This window comes from Callorhinus ursinus, unplaced genomic scaffold (genome assembly GCF_003265705.2).
Source record: "Callorhinus ursinus isolate GAN/ISIS: 27379988/994484 unplaced genomic scaffold, GSC_fseal_2.0 scaffold23, whole genome shotgun sequence".
Classification (NCBI taxonomy): Eukaryota; Metazoa; Chordata; class Mammalia; order Carnivora; family Otariidae; genus Callorhinus; species Callorhinus ursinus.
Genome location: NW_027397085.1, coordinates 16630306 through 16653464, shown reverse-complemented (window position 1 = coordinate 16653464; position 23159 = coordinate 16630306). Strand labels below are relative to the sequence as shown.

The following is a 23159-nucleotide window of genomic DNA, read 5'->3' as shown; positions in this document are numbered from 1 at the left end:
ACACACACACACACCTCTACGTGCATGTGCACTTGCTTGACGTAGATTCCTTAATAAAATGAACACACTAAAGATACTGTCAAATCAAATCAACAATAAATCTTCAATTCAGAGTTATTGCCTGAATCATGTCCCTTTTCTAGCAAGGTCTGTCTAAAATAAAAAAAAACAAACAAACACCAAACCTGGAGCCACCATAGACTCATATTATGTTGCTCATTAGTGAACACTATTTAAAAGCCAGCTATATCAGAATGGCTTCTGAATCTCCAATTATTTATAGCAAGTATTCTAACTTGGGGAGAAGAAAAGGACAGATTTTCTTCAGATATCTGAGGCCAGTAAAGGACCTTTTTGACTCTTTTCCTCGCTAAATCCTTAGGAAGGAAAAAGCCCATCTGAAATGTTAAGTGGGGGGAGAGGAGTAGATAGACATTTTGGTGTGATTTGGATCTCCATTTCATAAGTAGAAATAGAAAGGAGTTTTTTTTTTAAGTTTTATTTATTGATTTGAGAGAGAGAGAGCACGAGCAGGGTGAGGAGCAGAGAGAGAGAAGCGGACTCCCCACTGAGCAGGGACCCTGACCCCCGGGACCCTGGGACCATGACCTGAGCTGAAGGCAGACGCTTATCTGACTGAGCCACCCAGGTGCCCCTGAAATAGAAAGGAGTTTTGAGGTGGTTTGAATGTAAGAGAGAGAGAATAAGAAAAGAAATGAGAGAACAAATAAGGGAAAGACGTTTTCAGACTTTTCATAATCACTTAAATATTTGACCAAAAGGTAAAGACAGATAATGGCCCCAACCCCAACATTATAAATGCTTGTAGCTTCAGATATACAAGGCTTTACAATCACAAAGGCATATTGGGGATCTGTATTTGGATTTGGAATCAGTATAACCATAACGTTTATGAAATACTGAAAATGACTTTTTCTTACATGTTTATGATCACTAAAGCTAGCCCTTTAAAAAAATATTATCTGAGCTCTTTTTTTTTTTAGATTTTATTTATTTATTTGACAGAGAGAGACACAACGAGAGAGGGAACACAAGCAGGGGGAGTGGGAGAGGGAGTAGCAGGCTCCCCTCTGAGCAGGGAGCCCGATGCGGGGCTCGATCCCAGGATCCCGATCCCAGGATCCCGAAATCATGACCTGAGCCGAAGGCAAACGCTTAACGACTGAGCCACCCAGGCGCCCCTGAGCTCCTTTTTTGAATACTGAATGTGTTTTTTTTTATGTTGTAGAAGTAGCTTAAATATTGACAATAGGGTAGGAGCTTCCTGGCTTTGGTCCTGGCAATGATTTTTTGGATGTGGTCCTCAAAGCACAGGCAAAAAAAAAAAAAAAAAAAAGCAAAAATAAAGATAAATAAAAATAAAAACATAAGAATAAATAAATGGGACTATATCAAGCTAAAAAGCTTCTGCACAGCAAAGGAAAGCATCAACAAAATGAAAAGGCAACCTTCAGAATGGGAGAAAATATTTGCAAACCACATATCTGAAATGGGTGACTATCCAAAATATATAAGGAACTCATACAACTCAATAGAAAAAACCCTAAATAATCTAGTTAAAAACTAGGCAGAGACTCTGAATAGACATTTTCCCAAAGAAGACACACAAACGGCCAACAAGTACATGAAAGGGTGTTCAACATCACTAGTCATCAGAGAAAAGCAAATCAAAACCACAGTGAGCTATCACCTCACACCTGTTAGAATAGTTTTCATCAAAAAGTCAAGAGATAAGTATTGGCAAGGGTGTGGGGAAAGGGAACACTTGTGCACTGTTGGTGGGAATATAAATTGGTGCAGCCACATGGAAAACAGTACAGAGGTCCTCAAAAAATAGAACCACCACATGATCCAGGAATCCCACTACGGTACAGGGTATATATCCAAAGGAAATGAAAGCACCATCTTGAAGAGAGATCTGTGCTCCCATGTCCATCACAGCGTTATTCACAATAGCCAAGACATGCAAAAAACCTATTTCCATTGAGAGATGACTGGATGTACAAAATGTACACAGCACAATGGAATATTATTCAGTCGTATGAAAGCAAGAAATCCTGTCATTAGAGAAAATATTGATGAACCTGGAAGACATTACGGTAAGTGGAATAAGCCAGACAGAGAAAGACAAATAGTGTAGAATCCCACTTATGTATGGAATATAAAAAAGTCGAACTCATAGAAACAAAGTAGAACAGGAGTTACTAAGGGCCGGGGTGTGGGGTGGGGTGGGAAAAATGGAAATATGTCAGTCAAAGGGTACCAACTTTCACTTCCAGGATGAATGAATTCTGGAGATCTAACGTGCAGCATGGTAACTATGGTGCATGTTGTTCTGTATACATGAAATATGCTGAGAGAGTAGATCTTAAGTGATCTTACCACACACACACAAAAAAGGGGGGGCACTCTAAGGTGATGGATGTGCTCATTAACTTGACTGTGAAAAAATAGATGATCATGTTCTAGAGCAAGTGATGGAAAGTGTATTTTGGGTTAGAAATGGGGAAGAAGGAAATGTATAAAGGGTTAGGTACCTCAGCAGGTTAGAAACATCATAAAGCTCAGAGTGAATTTCCATCTTGCTGCTGATTTGCATACAAACTATACTCAGGTAGAGGAAGAAGTGGGGAAATCATCTGGCTTACATGGAAGAGGAAAAGGCTACATCCAGTTGATTTTTCAAAACTCCTTATTAACTTATCCGCAGACACAGCTTTGCATAATGAACTCTAGAATGTGGGTAGTGTCAGTTTCAGTTGTGGATGGAGGAAGCAGTTTTCACCAAACTTAGCTGATGATGTCTGTAAAAGTTGGCACAGCGACTGGACTGAGGAGAACAGATGCCAGGATAACCACTGGCCACCTGTCTTTCTTGGCTCTATGAAAATATCTGCTACCTTATACATGGGCAGAGGTAGAGAAATGAGAAAGCACGTCCTTAGACACTGAAGTCCCAAACCTGATGCCAAGGTCAAGTGCTGTGTCACCGGAGTATTTCCAAATCTATTTAGGGATTGAGACTATGGTCACTCAAGAAACACTGGTCACAGCCTCAGGGCTACAGGACAGACAGGTACCAACGCCGCAGGTGTCAAGCCATATTGATAATTTGAGATGTCACAGCTGGTGATACTCCTTCTTCACACACCAGCTGCCTCTACTAGGCCAGTGCCCATCTCAGCCAAAGGAGATTTTTCTGGCGCTTGTCTAGACGTTGAGAGCACCCACTGGCTTGGTGGACAACAACTGGCAAGAAGGGAAACCCCTGGCCAAGGAGGGTTGTGAGAAGGCCCTATTCTGGCCTTTCAGGAGTAGCTGCATTCATACCACTCACTAGAGGAGGAGCACAGAGCCACTGTACATGCGTTCTTTGCCTTCTTCAGTCACTGGGAGGGAGGCCAGTTGCTGATTTTTTTCAACTCTTTATCAAAATCAATTAACACATTGCTACACTTAGATAGTAGCATCTACGCAGGGGACCACCAGACTTCCCCAAGAGCCTTTTCATTAAGGAGATACATTTTAGGTCATCGTACCCTACATCTCTGCAGCATAATATGACACCCCAAATTACAGGCCTGTTGGTCTAACAAAGAGTCACAGCCCCTTCAGGCAGCAGAGTCAACTTAAGTCTGACTTAACCTCTTTTTTACCGTCATCGACAACTGAAGACTGGCTCAGGCACAGGCAGAGAATTAGCAGGAAGACACGATGTGAGGACATGCGGATATGATTAGAGAAGGGGAGGGGGTGTGCTGCTCACAGGAAATGAAAAGCTCTAAAGCCCAAAGCATCTCCTTTCATTTTTCCATGTAGTTCCCTTGAGTTTATGCAGCTGAATAGTCTCAGAGCTAAGAGCAGACTGCTTATTATAAACCAGTCCTCTCTACCTTCTGATATTTCCAGGCCCTCTGTTATGATGATAGACTCAGCACTCAGTTATTCCTCAGATCAAAGCAGATGCGCGTCTAAGGTGTCCCATCCTAGTGTCTTGGAAGGCAGCAAGATGAAAGAACATACGGAATCTTGGTTGTCACTGACCTTATTTCTTCCTTTAAAGACCATTCTCCTGTTTATGTAAACTAAGCCTGGAACAATAGAGTTTTGACAAATGAGAAAGGGAAGAACTTTTAAGTTAACTAATGACATATACCTTGAGAAGGAACACATAATGAACATTCATAAATAAAAATACATAATAAACATTTAAAATAAGTCACAGTTTCTTCCGGTCTGGGATATACTGAAGACATTTCAAAAAATGTCACATGGTTTACTAACAAATCTAGTGCACTGTCCCAGATTGGTCTTTTCTGTTAGATCAGAGGAAATTTTAGACTAAAAATAATACTAACAATAACAATACAGCATTTAGCCATTACCGGCTCTGTATCTTATCCACATTTTACAGATGAGAAAATTGAGGTACAGTACAGTTGAATAATTTGCTTATATCACATAACTAGAGACACATAAACTGGCAAGGATATGAGATTGAATTTAATGACATGCAGCCATGAATTAATTTAAACCACAAAATTCTCTGTATTCTCTTCCATTTTTGAAAGAAAAATCTGTCTGTTCCCTGAGGGGCAGCAACTTATAGAATATACACAGTAGAGTTAAACCAAAATTGTTTAACTGAAATGTACCAAAAAAGTCATTAAAATACAAAAAAGATTCTCAACGAGGGGAATTCTCTTGTAGTCAATGAAGCAGAGCCAAAAAGTACATTTGTAGATTGATTATAATTCATGGAAAAATAAAATATATAAAGAAATGTTTAAAAAAATGTTAACTAGGGGCACCTGGGTGGCTCCTTCGGCTCAGGTCATGATCTCAGGGTCCTGGGATCAAGCCCTGTGTCAGGCTCTCTGCTCAGCAGGGAGTCTGTTTCTCCCCCTCTCGGCTCATGCTCTCTTTCAAATAATAAAATCTTTAAAAAACTAAAATAAAAACATGTTAACTATAATTATTGTGCACTTGTGTTAGAACGATAGGCAAGATTTTTTTTAACTTCTTGTTCTACAATTGGGTGTGTGTGTGTGTGTGTGTGTTTGTAATTAACAGTGTGTTTAAGAAATAAACTATGTAAGGGGTTTCTGGGTGGCTCAGTCGTTAAGCGACTGCCTTGGGCTCAGGTCATGATCCCAGGGTCCTGGGACTGAGCCCCACATCGGGCTCCCTGCTCCACGGGAAGCCTGATTCTCCCTCTCCTATTCCACCTGCTTGTGTTCCTTCTCTCGCTGTGTCTCTCTCTGTCAGATAAATAAATCGAATCTAAAAAAAAAGAAAGAAAGAAAGAAAGAAACTATGTAAGCCTAGTCTCTTTCTGCACAAGATGGCTGTAGATGTTATAATATTTTAGCTCAATCTACATATAGATTAATTTTTATGATCTTTTATCACCGGTCATGAAGTTGGGAAATTCTTCCTGTAAGAAGACGGAAGAATATAGTCTTTATATTCATTTTGGGCAGTCGTTAGTTAAGCCAACACACAGAAAAAGGAGAACAAGTTATTAAGTACGAAGGGTATTTTATTTAAAAAAAGCAAAGTCCCTACTTTCAAAGTGCTTAGAATCTATTGAAAGACAAGTTAAACTCAATTGTGGAACTGGTGTTCAGTACCCTTAGACTGCATGCTAATTTCAAATATGGGAGAATATGTATACATTTTTCTTCCCAGAGGCCCTTCCTCCCCATTTAAAAAAAAATATCATTTTGCCAAGGGAAAATAAATGAAACGAAATGGTTTGGAGTTGATTCAAACTGTGACTATTTGAATTCTAATTTGGCTCTAAACTCAGGAAAAAAAGTCTAGCCTCCTGGTATAATACTTTTAAAGCAAATGGAATCCATCATGCATGAAAAACTAATCTCTGACCTTTAATGGTAATTTTACCAATTGAAAAGAGTTTCAAACACTCAGTTGTGAAAAGGAAACAGACATTTGCTCACAGTCTGTAGACTCCAGCTCAGCTGAGAGTAATTTTCCACTGATGGGGAGAAATCATGGAAATGACACAGCTATGGCTAGCCTTAGGTTGGTCCTATATAAACTTCAGCTATGATACTGTTTTTTCTTTTGTGTGGGTAAAATACCAGCCAAGTCTGTGTAAAAGGACGTTACTAATATTTCTGAGGTGACCTATACTTACGGTATGCTATAGTTTTGTCTCTTAGGTTTACTGACTATAGTTGATGCACTTGCAACACTTACACAAGCCCAGTTAAAATTCTGCTGGGAAAGCAAAAAGTACTCTGTTTGAAATTATTTTTACAAACGATATAGAAAAGTTTTCAATGACTTGAAATTTTCCATATCAGACAGTGTCGAAATGTATTTTTCCAAATGCAGAGATGGGAGGATACCTTCTAAACCCTGAGCCATTTCTGTAGGTACGAAGAAGAACATGAAAGAGTAAAATAAAACAAAAATCCACGCCCCACTTAGAAAGCAATGAAATAAAACTACTGCCAAGGATTGGTGAGGAGCCAATCACATAAATGTGGCCCCCACGCCTAAATGCCAGGATAGTCCTGATGACATCCCCAAGCACATCTTTCTGAATCTTTGTGGCCAATCTTGTGCTCTCATGTTTTAGAATTCCACAATAATCAGAATTCCAACTGCAAAAGTGTGTGTGTGTGTGTGTGTGTGTGTGTGTGTGTGTGTGTGTGTAGGGAAACTTACTTTTAGGGGTGAAGTGTTGATAAAGCTACAGAAATACTAACCAAGCAGCCTAAATGAATTAATGCATATAAAGCACTTAGAACAATTCTTGACACTTAGTCTGGAAACACAGGTGACTACACATAATATCAAAAAGGACATCTTTAGTCTATTAAAATAGAAACTTATCTGTGTTTCCAGACTTTACAGACACTCTATAAGACATTATTTATGAGAAGCCTTTAAACAAGGGGAAAGTAGGGTGAAATACTTTTAATCATAACACCTTATTGAATTTTAACTTAAAAGCATTTACTTATAATTATACTTATTTGATATAATTTGTTATCTATATTTTGTCTTCAGCAACCTGTAAAAAAACTTTGAGATGCTAATAATCACCTATTTAAAATCCAAAAACCATTGAGATGTGATGAATCTAGGTCGTGAAGACTGAAAAAAGTAGTACAAGGTTTGATTAGAGGTTATAATTTATTAATGATAAAGTGTGGCTTTCAAAAACAGTAAAATCAGAGCCCTATTTTCCTGCCTGATCTCCTTCCCTTGAATCCTTTCCTCCTTCATTTCTTTCCATCCTCCCCCTTCCCTTCCTTACTTTTTGTTTATTCACTCCCCATGCAACCCACCAACGGAGCAGCAATGATTTGCTGAATTTGGTAATTTTTCAAGACAAACCAATTAAGTACTCCACCAGTTTTTCAACTGATAAATTTGAAGCAAATAGAATAAAGTTCTTCCATTTCCAAAGTCTGTTGCTCTAAGGACTCACCCCAGCAGGAAAAGTCCTTAACCCACAGACGGAACACAGTCTCACAGTGTTCATATTAAACTTGACCTGACTCTATCTGTACCTTGTTCAGTTCCCATTTATTATGTCAACTGTGCTTTCATTCTTCTGACTTCTCTTCTACTCTTATTCATCCAACCCATGGCATCCTCATGGGTTCTCAAAATACATCTGCTATGTTACCAAGACTACGTCTTCTCTCCCGCTCCCTGGGAGAGCGCTCTGGGCAACTGGCTTTGACTGAGACCTCCTCCCATGACAGGTGCAGTGATGAGTCCTCAGATGTACAAGATACTTAGGCTCAGGGCTGGAATCTGATTTTTCAAGCACAATCCCTGGAACAGCTAATATTTAAGGATCTCAGGAAGATTTAATTTGTGAAAGATTAAATACGAATATAATTTTTAAATATGGTTTCTTGCTTATCTTCTTGTTTTCGTGTTCCCCCTGTTCTCCCCTCTCTCTCCAAGTCCTCCAACATCAAGAAAAGTCTGCAATGGGAAAGTAATCAGAAGAGAAAAGCCAGAGCTTTGTTCTGAAATGTCTATGGGATGGAGAGAAGAGAAGCAGTCACACGTTATCGTCTCTGATATGAAAAAGAATCTCAGGACAGAACTATTCCTGGAGAAGCCACTTTTTTTCACTGTACGTGGTCTTCTTGGGTCCCTGGTCATTGCTAGCAGCACAGAAGCCACAGAACGAACTGAGAAAGGCGCTGAGCGGAGTTTCGGAAGTGAAGAGAGACAAGAAGTGAGCTCCCCTGGAGTATTTTATAACTATTGTCACCAGTAGCCATATTAAATGATGATCTTCTAAAAATAGGACACACCCACACGCACAGACGGCTCTACTCAAGCACCATGAGAATTGGGTTGAGAATTTATGGACCAATTAACGCAATTATAGTCGCAATTAGGAACTCAAAAATGGCTAAAATCTCTTGCTTATGAAGCAATTAAGGAGAGATTTAGAGACAGCATAGGTGGAGGATATCTACAGGTCTAACATACGTAACTTAGCTGTGCCATGATGGGAAAATTATGTCACTTCCATGGGCCACATATTTTCTCAGAGATAATTAAGACACATTATTAGTATAATAACCAGCACAAGGCCTTAGCGTGGCTTTCACAAATGTGCTACATTTTTGGAAGAAGTCCAGAAACTACATATTAAAGAAAATAGTGAAATCATTTTTTTAAATGTTTTAGTTCTTATCACTCACACGTAGTGCTGGCGGGGGAGGTAATGTTAACCTCTAACCAGTCCTTGAGGAATAGACTGATACTGTTGCATGAAACTAAAAGAAACTAATCATGACCATGAGATGGTCATGAAGCTTCTGGTTCTGATTCTGACCAATAATTAATCAGCTCCATAAGCAGTTTATGGGCCCCTGTCATCCCTTTGGAAAGCATAAGTATATGCAAAAAAAGGAGGCCACTCAAATTTGGTTGCTCTCCTGATTTTGTCTAAGAAGCCAAATGGATACTCCCCAGTTGAGAACCCTGATGTTCCAGAAACTGTGTGGCGGATGGTCAAATCCCATGACAACTCAAGTTTCTTTCTTTTTTTTTTTTTTTAAAGGTTTTATTTATTTATCTGACAGAGACACAGCGAGAGAGGGAACACAAGCAGGGGGAGTGGGAGAGGGAGAAGCAGGCTTCCCGCCGAGCAGGGAGCCCGATGCGGGGCTCGATCCCAGGACCCCGGGACCATGACCCGAGCCGAAGGCAGACGCTTAACGACGGAGCCACCCAGGCGCCCCACAACTCAAGTTTCTATCTATCCTTGTGTCACAGATTAGATTATTATTCAGCAAATTATTCTCTGCCTTCCCTGTCCTCTCCCTCCCCCACCAACTCCCTGAATGATATTGGGCTTGGCCATATTGTACATTTTGACCAACAGAATGTGGGCACGAATGATACTGCCTATTTCAAATTGAGGTCTTACAAGTTATAAAATGTTTCCACTTGCCACTCTGGGAGTTCTCAACTCGGCCATGAGAAGAACAGGCCCTGGGAAACCGCTGATTGAAGAAGGAGAAACAGGAGGAACAAACATGAAGGTAACCGGCAGCCTGAAACAGAGCCACCCCAGCGCACTAGCAGACCCAGGAGCAGGAAACAATTGCCTTATTGTTACATGCTACTGATATTTTATGGTTGGTTGTTATGTAGCATTACTGTGTCTATAACTAACACACCTTGCAATAAAGATTATTATAGGTAATATGTATAATTTTTTCTCCTGGGATCCTAGGTGTTCTGACCAATACAAACTGCATTTTATCGTACCCATTCGAACTTGCCCTAGCAACCCAGCGAATTGCCATGCCTCGTAGAGACTGCAGTGCTCCCATCCCTCTACAATTCCCATTTGTCTAATTTCAGATTCTCCTGTTCTTTTATTCCTCAGGAAGAAGCATTTCCTTCTTCTCTAAACCATATCTGACTTTTTTTTTACTTCGCATCTTTAGCAATAAATTATATAGTACCTCTAGAAAGGTCTACATCACTTACTGGGGAATATATCCCTTAGCACTTGAAAGTACTCTAAGAACAGGAATATCTCTCTTGAATTTCAGACAGAATAGGCCTCTCGAACTAATTAAGTACAATGTAAATTAGTCCATCTCCCCTCTAAATTGGCTTCTCCTTTGTTATCCTAAATAAACATCATCTCTATCCTTCTAGGTACCATGTCAAAACTCTGAGTAATTATGGATCGCCACTCCTCTCCTCTCCTTTTAACCAAGTCTTGTTTAGTCAAAACTCCCAAATATCAATTAAATCTATCCACCTGTCTGCAGCCGCATCACCATTTTTTCCCCCGGGATTACTGTAATTGATTCTCACCCTTTCCTACCGCCACTCTTAATCATATACAAACCAATTTCTCACAGCCGTTAAAGAGATTTTTTTTTTTGAGTGCAAATCTGATTATGTCATTTGCTACCTAAAATCTTTCGTTGGCTCCCCACTGCAGAAATATGAGGTATAAATTTCTATATGACTTATTAGACTTATTATTTAGCTTAGTATTCCTCTCCAGTCTGATTTCAAATTGATGCCCTCCTTGTGCTCTATACCTTAGGCAAACTGAATTTTTTGCATTTCCCCAAGCCCACTATGTTCTCTCTTATCCCCAGTCACTTGCATGTGATATTCCATCTGATACTTTCTTTCTCCGCCCACCACCCTTCCCTTGGTTATTTTCTCATACCCTTTATTTCTCTGGTCAGGTAACTTTCTTTAGGAGACCACTCTCTCTGACTCTCTCTCCCTTGTTCTCATAACCCTAGCTAGATGTCCTTCTTGTGTGTTTCTATAGTGTCCTGAACTTAGATGCTTCCTCTTGGACTTATTACCCTATAATACTGTTCTGATTACATTGTGGCTGACTCTAGAGGGGTCCTAATCAAAAGCCATTTCTCCTTCTAATTAGACCCTTAATACGATTCAAATATCCACACACCATTGCATGTACGTAACAGTGAGGCGAGTCTCAGACCCAGCTCCCATGAGGGAAACCCAACTGTCCCAACAATCATGGAGGTATCATTTCTGCGGTAGTAATTGGTTAGGACATGTGATACAATTCTGAAAAATGAGACGTTGAAGAGAAGTCAGACACAGGAAGTATGTTTGGGAAACATGTTTTTTCATCTTAAAAGAAGACTTAAAAAGAAAGATTTTTTTTTTAAACCTCTCATAATTATCTGAATTTTGATAGCTACAACTGTGACAGACGTCTTGAGATCATGGGGGAATAAGCCAAAAAAAAAAAAAAAATCACCAGTACTTGAGGGTGGCAAAAATTAACGAAGGACAGGACTTTGATAATGTCATTGAATTACTTAGAGTGACTTGAGTTTCCCACTTCGGGCTTATGTTTTAAGCCAGTTGAGTTACAGTTTTCTGTTACAGCTAAAAAGATTCTAACACTTGTCTATCTTCCTCACTGCACTGATATTAATAACAATCCGTGCTTGTATATAGGAACTGTAAAAGAACAAAGAATTAAAAAAAAAAAAAATCTTGGAAGGCTGCACGGCCTGATGACAGCTGAAAAGGAAAACATTATTAATGTGGTACCATGTAGAGAATTGGAGTCAGCGTTTGAGGAAAAGGCTGTAGAAGTCAACTGATTTATCCCCTGGGCCAGAAAATAAAATGAAACTGTGATAGCCCTTTGAAAAGCTGAGTATGAAATGATCACAGGGATCATGCTGTAGCAAATTCAGAAGCCTAGAGAAATGTCACCTAGCTTTTCTGTTCTGCTTCCTGCCTTTCTCTTTCTTTCTCAGGCCAGCTCTGGTTTTACTTCGAAAGCTGACAAATGTAAAAGAGGAAAGCCTCCCCCAACATATTCACCTAAGCTTTGAGCAAAGATCCAAGAAAAGGTCAAGGTGACAGCCAAACCCACAATTACATTAGCTTTTTGTGGACTGAACATCGAATAATGCAGTAGCCTCTACTGCTGCAGACTTTCTCATTAGAAACAGGAATTTGAAGAATAGCGAGAAAGAGAAAACCTCGATTTTTGGTCTATAAATCTCTAAAAATAATTGGCAAGCTTAGATTCCTCTGACGGATAACTTCTTCCTACTTTCTTTCTTCTTCTTTTTTTTTTTTTTCATTTACTATGAAGTGCTAAGCACGGAGGGCCTATACAGCAGTCTGTTAAACAGTAGCATCCTGCTATTTCTCCATAATAAAACTAATTGTCCATTTTCAGAAGGAAGTGAAAAATAATGATAGTAATGATAACTAAGATTATTGTCTGATCACACTTAAAAAATTAGTTAACAATTTAAGCTTCTACTAGTGCTGCAAAGGAAACTGTATACTTAAGGATAGTCACTTGTAAAATGAGACAATTTATAAAAGGGACAAGTTCCCTCTTCTTTGAAAGTTTGGTAGAAGTTGTAGGTAGAATGATCTGAGTCAATACTTTCGACGATTGGTTTATTTACTAATTTGGAGGGGGTGGTTAAAATGGTACTGATTCAATTTCTCTAATGGTTACAGGTCATTCTAATTTTTTTTTTATCTTGTTGAGTCAGTTAGGTAGAATTTTACTTTTGGGCCTTTACATTAAAATCAAACTTTAAAAATAAGAAATAATAAAAAAAAACTGTAGCTTTAAAAAAGCATAGTAATCTTACCCCTGTGATACTAGAGCTATATTGTCTCATAGGGTAGCCCCAAGCCACATGGACCTACCTATGAAGTACTTGAAATATGGCTAGTCCAAACTGATATTGTCAAAAGTATAATATATACTCTGGATTTTGAGAACTTAGTACAAAAAAATTTAACATAGCCAATTAACAATTTTTATATTGATTACATCTTGAAATTATATTCTGGATATATGCAGTTAAATAAAATACATTCTAAAATTAATTTCACTTTTTTGAACCCTTTAAATGTGGCTATTAAAAAATTAAAATTGCGGTATGCATTATATATATTTTTAAAAGATTTGATTTATTTATTTGACACAGGGAGAGAGAATTAGAGAGGGAAGCAGGGGGAGTGGCAGAGAGAGAAGCAGGCTTCCCGCCGAGCAGGGAGCCGGATGCGGGGCTCGATCCCAGGACCCTGGTATCATGACCTGAGCTGAAGGCAGACGCTTAACGACTGAGCCACCCAGGCGCCCTGCATTATATTTTCATTCGGTAATACTGTTCTAGGACATTCATCAGCTCCTCTCCCATGATGCTCTGCACCGTAGATACTGACATAGGTGTAATCTCTAAAACACATCATGATGATGAAAACAGTATCCTCCCAAATAGATGTGTGTTCTTGGAAAATTCATACAATTTGCCTGGGTTCTCCACTGCGTCATCTCTTAAAAATAAAAGGGCTATATGAGATGATTCTTAAATTCCATGAAATATATGATCTTCGTATATTTCATGAATTCATAAGTTCCTGACTAGATACCAAGGCAGGAGGATACAGTTCATAGGATAACCCATTTCAGCTTAACAAGTATTTCTGGAGCATCTATCATGTGTCCGGTCCTGTGATAAGCTAATTTTACATCTAAACATTTCCCATTATATTTAGCACTATTCTTCACTCTTGGTAACTCTTAGAGAAATATTAATGAATGAATAAATACATTATTATGCTGCCCTGTCTTACATGTTAATACAGAAAGGAAAAATTTACATGCATACACCCTGATACTCCAAGAAACTGGCTGTAAATGAAATATCAAAAAAAAGTTTTTTGAAAAACTGAGTTGTGATTCTTAGCAGAGAAGCTCAAGTGCTCATACAACTGAATGGTTTCTGAACCTCACAGCTAAAAATGCCTTGCTCCTTCTGAAAAATGGAAAATGCATTTTGATTGTACATAAAGAGCACTTCAATTTTACCTGCCTTTGTCCTCTTCGAGGCTTGCCTGGGTCAATAATTAGCAACACAGCTTCTGGGGCTGAGTGAAGGAAGGGAATGATAAACGAGTGCAAATGAGCTACCTTAAAAAAGCAATAGCAAAAAGCAAGAGAGCACTTGAGACTTGTCCTCTCAAGGTGTTCACATTAGCTGGCCAAGAAATGAAAATTAATAAGCCGGAACCGAGCTATGTGCACTTAACTTGACCTAGCCCACCGTTAACGTAATGTGTTTTCACCTTCTACTTTAGTGAGAACTAAAATTATCTAAAATTATTCTAAATGTTTCTCACAAAATTGTTCACCGGTTTTGTTAGGATTCTTAAACTTCTCACTTTTTTTTTTTTTTCAAACTATAAGACAAAGAAATGAGGGAACAGTATGACATTCTGGAAAAAGAGCTGTAGATTGAGAGCCAGGAAATCTGATTTCTGGTCTTAGAACTGCTACAAACTTGTGATGTGAAGCTGAACAAACTGTTTAATCTTTCTGATGTTTCTTCATTTGCAAAAAGAGGATAAAGCCCTATGCATTCTAAAGACTAATGAGGGGATCAAATGAGATAACCATAAGGAGAAACATTTAACAATACAAAATGTACTACAAATGTAAACTATTTTATGTATGATCATCAGAGAAGTTTCTTATGAGCTAAAATCTGGTAATATTACATGTGCTCCTAGATCCAAAGGAGAAGACAAAGAAGAAATATAAATAACAGAAAAACCTTATATCTACTATTAGAAATAGCACAATAGTCATAAACCAATATTTTCAAAGCATATGGTACAGCAGTCAATTGTATAGACTTGGAGACAGACCAGTAAGATCTGAGGTCTGACTGCCGTTTCCTAGCTGTGGCTGTGTGATTCGGAACACACCACTTCATCTCTCTATTCCTTAGTTTTCACATCTGTAAAATGGGGGTAATCATAGTTACATACCTCATATGTTTATTGTTAAGAATAAAGTACTTACTATATATAAAACATTAGAATGGTGTTGGCATATAGTAGGTATTACATACGTGTAGCTACTTTTTAGGAGTTCATTCTATGATGCTTTAAACACTAGCTAACCTAGCTGGGCATTTGTCTCACATTGTTTGAAAAAGTGCACAGATTTCCCACGTGCACAGCAGATGGTGGAAGTATCGCCAGGGCGTGTTGTAGAACAAAGGAAAGTGACTTCAATACTCAGTTCACAAATCGACAGCCTAGATGAGCTACACGTTCTAGATGCCTGCAGTAGATGGGAAAACAACGCTACCTCATGTGGGACCTTGTAAAATTGGTGGCTCTCTTTATTTTTACATTCTCCTCAGGTACTGAAATAATGACTAAAAGTTATCTTGTACTTGCATTGTGATTTCAAAAATCACTTTCACATTCATCACATCATTAGAACCTCAGGGCAATTAAAGGTCAACAATGAACTCACTTTCACTGGCACATAGCTCTTTGAGGAATCGAGTCAATTGAATACTTGCACAGGAGAAAACAGGTGGGCTCTGTGCCAGACACTTTCTGGCAGCTCGTAAGCCTGAGCTTTTCATCTGAGCCAAGTGCAGGCCTGGAAGGATGCAAAGGGGCAGCTCACCTGCTCATCAGATCTTGCTGCCCCTGTACTGTGGCGGGGCCACACTTTCCACAAGCAGCTCTCTGTCAATAGGTGAATCACTGACTGCATCTTCCTCTAAAGGAAGGACATTTTGAATGCTTTACCAAGTTCAAGAATGGGAGGCAGAGAAGACTGACCAGTTGGGGACTTCCTTTAGGATTTTCCCTTTGGCTACACCCAGTGGCCTCATTCCATCTGTTGGATTCAAAGGTGATTTTCCATGAGACTATACCTACTGGAAGGGAAAGTCTTGAGCTGTTACTTATCTCATTTGACAACTGTTACATCAGCATTGTTGACTTAGAGCCCCAAGATGAGGCAAATATGGCAGACTTCCATGCCAATGTTTTCATGGAATTATACCTTAAGAAACCTCCCTAGAGAAAAGCATTGACATAAACCATTTTGGAAGGCCCAGGTTAAATCTAATCAGAATGCTTGCTTCATAAGTAAATTGTTCTCAGAAATTACACTGTCTGACCAAGTTTCTCTCTTTTGTCTAAACACTTAATTGAAATCCTTAAATATATCTTGACAATGAAATGTACTAAACACAGGTTAATGTTTTATCATGAAACACAGCGTAATTCTGGAGGTCCAAGATTTGGATTAACAATCATAAGACTTTAGGTATTGAATGTATAAAATTGAGCACATCTGTATTCACTCAGGAACAAAACAAGGTGGTTCTAAAAATTCTTTCATCATCTTGTGTTCTTTGATTTTGGTCCTTCCTCCTATGATTTGAACTTAACACCTTTAAGGGTTAAACAAGAACGTAAAAGAATGTAAAACACCTAAAGGCAATTACACATTTTCTACTTTTTCAGAATCTTTCCCCCAACACCTAGAGCACTGCTTAAAATACAGTAGTTATTAAAAAATATTTATAAAGACGCAGCTAACATTGTCTTCTTCGCGCAACTCTCCCCGTGGGTTCTCTCTGGGCACAATGGCAACTCTTAAGGAAAAACCGATTGCACCAGTTGCAGAAGAAGAGGCAACCATCCCAAACAATAAGATCACTGTAGTGGGTGTTGGACAAGTTGGTATGGCGTGTGCCATCAGCATTCTGGGAAAGTCTCTGGCTGATGAACTTGCCCTTGTGGATGTTTTAGAAGATAAACTCAAAGGAGAAATGATGGATCTGCAACATGGGAGCTTATTTCTTCAGACACCTAAAATTGTGGAGGATAAAGATTACTCTGTGACTGCCAATTCTAAGATTGTGGTGGTGACTGCAGGAGTCCGCCAGCAGGAAGGGGAGAGCCGGCTCAATCTGGTGCAGAGGAATGTTAATGTCCTCAAATTCATTATTCCGCAGATAGTCAAGTACAGTCCTGATTGTATCATAATTGTGGTTTCCAACCCAGTGGATATTCTCACATATGTTACCTGGAAACTAAGTGGACTACCCAAGCACCGTGTAATTGGAAGTGGGTGTAATCTGGATTCTGCTAGATTTCGCTATCTCATGGCTGAAAAACTTGGCATTCATCCCAGCAGCTGCCATGGATGGATTTTGGGAGAACATGGCAATTCAAGTGTGGCTGTGTGGAGTGGAATGAATGTGGCAGGCGTTTCTCTTCAGGAACTGAATCCAGAAATGGGAACAGACAAGACAGTGAAAATTGGAAGGAAGTGCATAAGATGGTTGTGGAAAGTGCCTACGAAGTCATCAAGCTAAAAGGATATACCAACTGGGCTATTGGATTAAGTGTGGCTAATCTCATTGAATCCATGTTGAAAAATCTATCCAGGATTCATCCAGTGTCAACAATGGTGAAGGGGATGTATGGCATTGAGAACGAAGTCTTCCTGAGCCTTCCATGTATCCTGAACGCTCGGGGCTTAACCAGTGTGATCAACCAGAAGCTGAAGGATGATGAGGTTGCCCAGCTCAAGAAAAGTGCAGATACCTTGTGGGACATCCAGAAAGACCTAAAAGATCTGTGACTTCTGGCTTCTAGGCTGTAGAAATTTAAAACTATGATGTGATTAACTGTGAGCCTTTAGTTTTTCATCCATATACATGGATCACAGTTTGCTTTTATCTTCCTAAATATGTGAATCTGGGCTCACAAAATCAAAGCCCATGCTTGCTTTAATGCTTGCAATATGAGCCCTTGAACAAATAAAATTAACTATTGCAGTGCGAAAAAAAAATTTATAAAATAAACAGCTATCTCAGAAGTTTGGGTCATTCGAACCACACTAACATTTTTATTTATCTATAGACATTAAGGGGAATTGATCACTATTAAATAACAGCAGCGAAAATGTTTTCGTTTGCAGGAACTTAATGCTAAATTGCACAAAGTCAAAAAGTAATCTACAAATTAATTACAGAGCATTATTAAATGAGTCAAAACCATTCTATAAATAAATAATGCAGTACTTTGCTAAAGGTTGTTGCTATTATGTGTAAGCCCTCAGGATGAAAACTAGGAGTCCTATTTTTAATATGTTCGTCACATTAATTAATGAACAATATAAACAATTCATGCAAGCACGTCAGCTAAGCTTCACTCTTGGGATCCAGTGGGACATTTTAGTAACAAGAGATAAAAGCAGGGAACACTCTTTTGACTTGGAAAGCTAATTCTAAATTCTTGATTTTCCCCAATGGGTAGGGTTTAAGCAAAATACGGCACAGAAGTGAAATATATAATCAAAGCCAACTTTCCCTTAGTAAGGGAAATATGATCCTTTCACTATTTTGAGACGATTTGGATGCTGTCTCCCAACTGGCCACAGGCAACCTCTTCTGTGTGGTACTCACGGCACCTCCTCTTGCACCATATGCTCTCTTGCAGGAGGAGGGGGAGTGTGTCTCAATGTTTCCCACTCCCCACTAATGCCAATTAAAATCTATTCTCAGGAAAGAATCTAATCTCACATATTCATACTTGTATGAATTCAAATCATCATTTGACCTTTCCATGAAGCATTTGCCTTTTTGGTCTTACCAAAATATAAAAGCTTTAGGTTTTGGTTTTTTTTTCTCCTTTTCAAAAGAAATTTTAAGCATTAGACATCAGAAAGATAAGGTTGCTTAGTTGATTTGGTTTTAAAATCAAAGAGCTTTGTCTGTCACTGAAATGATATATAAAGAAATTCAGTGATACTGTTTCAGCTATTTAAAAGGAACTGTACAGTTCATTTTTTGGTGGTTCGGGCTCTGGCACTTTGTTTATACTCAATACTGGCTTACTTGGCCATCTCATCAGTTTCTGAATGTCTGACACACATTTCTGACTTCTTGATGGATGCCTCTACCATAAGGATCCAGCACCTTCTGAATGGAAACACAGCTGAAACCATATCCATCTTTTTCTTCTACCAACCCAGTGTCCTTTTGGACTTGCCTATTTCCCAGTCTTTACAGCTCAGTCACGACTGACCTTTTATCCCCATGCCCCACTGCATTAGTTGTGAATTTCAGGGATGTTCTACCTACAGAATACGTCCAGAAACTTCCTTTGTTCTAATTTTACTTCCACGAGTTTAGTTTATTATCTCACTACTTTTTTTTTTAACAAAAGTAATATTTGCTCATTGTATTAGTTTGCTAGGGCTGCCATAACAAATAGCACACACTCTGTGGCCTATACAACAGAAATTTATTTTCTTCCAGGTCTGGAGGCTAGAAGTCCACGATCAAGGTGTGGACAGGATTGGTTTCTTCTGGAGGCCACTCTCCTTGTCTTGTAGGTGGTCATCTCCCTTTAATCTTCACAAAGTCTCTGTGCCTGTCTGTGTTCTAATCTCTTAAGGACACCAGTTACATGGGTGTTATATGGGTTAGGTTATATGGGTTATATGGGTCCTTCTTATAAGGACACCAGTTACATGGGTTAGGGTCTACCCAGATGACCTCATTTTTTACCTTAAACATGTCTTTAAAGGCCCTATCTCCAAATATAATCACATTCTGAGGTACTGGAGTTAGGACCTCAACATGAATTTTAGGAGAACACAATTCAGTCTGTAACACTCATATGTTTCCTGTGGCACATGCCCTCATCCCAGAATGTTGTAGTTCTCCCTTATCCACGGGAGATACGTTTCAAGACTCCCCGTGGATGTGTGAAACTGCAGAGAGTACTGAACCCTATATATCCTGTTGTTTTCTTTTTTTTTTTTAAAGATTTTATTTATTTATTTATTTGAGAGAGCGAATGAGAGAGAGAGAGAGAGAGCATGAGAGGGGGGAGGGTCAGAGGGAGAAGCAGACTCCCCGCTGAAGGGGGAGCCCGATGCGGGACTCCATCCCGGGACTCCAGGATCATGACCTGAGCCGAAGGCAGTCGCTTAACCAACTGAGCGACGCAGGCGCCCCTATCCTGTTGTTTTCTATACATGCATACCTATGAGAAAATTTAATTTAAACATTAGGCACAGTAAGAGATGAACAACAATAACTCATAATAGAACAGTTATAACAAGCTAACCATAATAAAAGTGATGTGAAGGTGGTCTTTCTTTCCCTCTAAAACATCTTATCATACTGTACTCTGTGGTCACGTGAGATGGTAAAATGCCTATGTGAGGAGATGTCGTGAGGGGAATGACATGGGTATTGTGACGTAGCGTTAGGCGGCTACTGACCTTCTGAAGATATGTCAGAAGGAGGATCATCTGCTTCTGGACTGTGGTTGGCTGTGGTAACGGCAACCGTGGGTTAGGGAGGATTACACTAATATTTTTTCCCAGGACCATTCTGATAGTCTTTAGAAAAACCGTGTTCTGCAGCCATAGACACATCTTTTTAAACAAAGCACCGCTCAGGGCTCCTGGGTGGCTCAGTCATTAAGTGTCTGCCTTCGGCTCAGGTCATGATCCCAGGGTCCTGGGATCGAGCCCCGCGTCCGGCTCCCTGCTCCGCGGGAAGCCTGCTTCTCCCTCTCCCACTCCCCCTGCTTGTGTTCCCTCTCTCGCTGTCTCTCTCTCTCTCTCTGTCAAATAAATAAATAAAACCTTTAAAAAAAATAAACAAAGCACTGCTTTTCAGAATGTCCCGTGTTAATTTCTTCATTTCCTCATTTCAGGACTTCTACAATTCAAATTTCCATCTTACAAGTTTTCTTTCCTATGATTCCAGTAAAACACGGTCACTCTCGATTACTCACACACAGACCTCTATATCCCATGTCTGTTGCTTCCACCCATTTTTCTAGGAGTGGCATCATTCTGCAAGACTCTGATCGAATGCTCGCATACTTTAGCATAACCCTTCTCAAACTTATACACACCCTTCCAAACAACAATTGTTCCCAGTTCCTTGAGCCACAGCCCATCTATTCGACCTTGTCCTATTTCATTTATCATTCTCTGCCAGTTTCCTCACTCCCCAAATCCTAAGTACTCCTTTAGCAGAAGACTTGTTGCAACATGGGTACTGAATAAACCATTGATTGAGTTGATGAAAGCCAGTTTATTCACCATCATTTGTTTCAGGGGATAATATGATTAAAATGTCCCAAGCAATTATTATTTATTCTTGTGTTCATCCTATAGACAGGGCATAAATCATGGCTGATGACTAAGAGACAGCAATGGTTATTTCGGTTGATTGTTTTTCTCCTGCAAATAACAAATTTTTCACCTTAAATAATTACGGATTGGTAATGTTATATCTACCCATTTATTTTTATAAATTTATATACTTCAAGATATTTTTGGTGTTATTTGTGAAAACTAGGAGAAATACTCTTATTTTCTACATTACGGGTTAGAGAACCTTAGGATCCATGACTGACTGGCTTACCTAAAGTGTTGTAAGATCTGGTGTCAAGGCACTTTTTGATCATTTCTAGTTGATTTTCCATCGTACTTCACTCTTTCCAAGGGTTACGTTGCATTTGGCACGAAGATTTTAGCTCTTCTCTATCCTCTTGTCCTTGAGAAAAGCTTAACAAATTAACTTAAGGCTTTGAAAACAATATATGAATATAGAGCAAGTGTGTCCATGATAGTCTTGTTCGTATAGCCTTTTCCATCTCCCAATCATCCTTGCTGCACTTATTGTAGAGACTAGAGAGTAAATATTAACTTTCCGATTTCCTTCCCATTAGAGATGGCCATATGGTATGGTTCTGGCTAATGGGCTATAAGCTGAAATCTTTTAAGGGCTTTGAGGAAGGCTTTTGTGTTTCTGATAAATGGAATAGAAACAACTAGAGCTGCCTCTCTCCTCCCCAGTCCTCTTCTTTCTCCTCATCACCACATGTAACACCAACATGGTGTCTGTAGTCGCACTAGCATCTTGCCGTCGTGAAGAACAACCAAGAAAACTGCATAGACGTTGGCCTTCTGCACTTGGTGCTAACATCATAAACAGCTGAAATGCCTCCAGTGGTCACTTCATCAAAAGCAACGCCTATCTCTTCAAGCCATTGTAGGTCCTGGTATCTCATTGCTTACAGCCAAAAATATTTTAAAACGAATACAACAAAGTTAGTAGTTCGAGTTTTTCTTCTATGGCCACAGAATGTGCTTCCTAATCAAAATCCAGTTACAAACCCACAAATTCAGTTCCCTAGGTAAAAAGGAGGCAAGGGAAAGTGAGCTGGCTGTTTTCACATAAATTGCTCACCAGTAAGGGAATCTCTGTTACCTACCCTCTTCCCTCAGGGATTATTGCTATTTTTTCTACATATTGGAAGACAAGGAAAGAGCTACATTAAAAATTAGATGGAAAGGAGGAACGTTGTGAGTTATCCATTGATAGCCTTCATGCAAGCATTATTATCATCTGCTTCTTGTTAGTGAAGGAGGCATAGAATGGTATAGAATTTTGTTGTCCCTCTGTTTCTGTTTTGTTTTTACATTCCCCATACAGAATCCCTCATAACTGTGGGGGCGCCTTGGTGGTTCAGTTAAGCATCGGACTCTTAATTTCAGCTCAGGTCTTGATCTCAGGGTCATGAGTTCAAGACCCATGTTGGGCTCCACTCTGGGCGTGGTGCCTACTCGAAAAAAAAAAAAAAAAGAATACCTCAAAACTGATCCAGAGCTGACAAGAATATCATTCACTTCTAAAAGAAATTCAGGAAGCTCAGTGTGCCTCTCCTGAGCTCATTTTTAAAACAATTAAAATCAGCTGTTATAATGCTGTTTTTTAGGGTTCAGATTTTGTTAATTTATGTGACCTGAGGCATTGTTCATTTTTATGGAGAGATTTTGGTTCCAGTTCTGCCAAGTCCTAAAGAGTTCTAATTAAAGACTCCTTAGGGAGTTTTTCCTTCATCTGCTGGATTCGAGATTTTTTACTCAATAACCTGCTAAGATTATTTCTGGTGGGGATCGTTTATCTTTAATTTTAATGCCTTAACTGTTTTTTACACACATCCTGAAACCCGAGGACAGTAATCTCATTAAGAAATACAAAACTGTATTTATAATATATTAAAATGAAAACAATACATTGTTTAAGGATGTATGCAAATTGTTAAACCTGCAGGTCTTGTTTATGCTGAACCAAAGCTGAAAAGTAATATTGCTGCTTATCTGAATAATAGATACCCTCACATGTTTAATGCTACTTATAGTTCTCTTTCAGGGACAAAACTTAAACATAAAATGCACAGAATCATTATTATGCCTCTGAGCA

General features: G+C 39.1%; 1 protein-coding gene and 1 pseudogene across 10 annotated transcripts in view; one reads left to right on the top strand and one right to left on the bottom strand.

The window, feature by feature from the left end:
• PDE4D (phosphodiesterase 4D) overlaps window positions 1-23159 on the bottom strand; it is a 1488864-nt gene that overhangs the window by 310822 nt on the left and 1154883 nt on the right. The gene's annotated exons all lie outside the window — the stretch shown is intronic.
• Window positions 16482-17696, top strand: LOC112839418 (L-lactate dehydrogenase B chain-like; annotated as a pseudogene).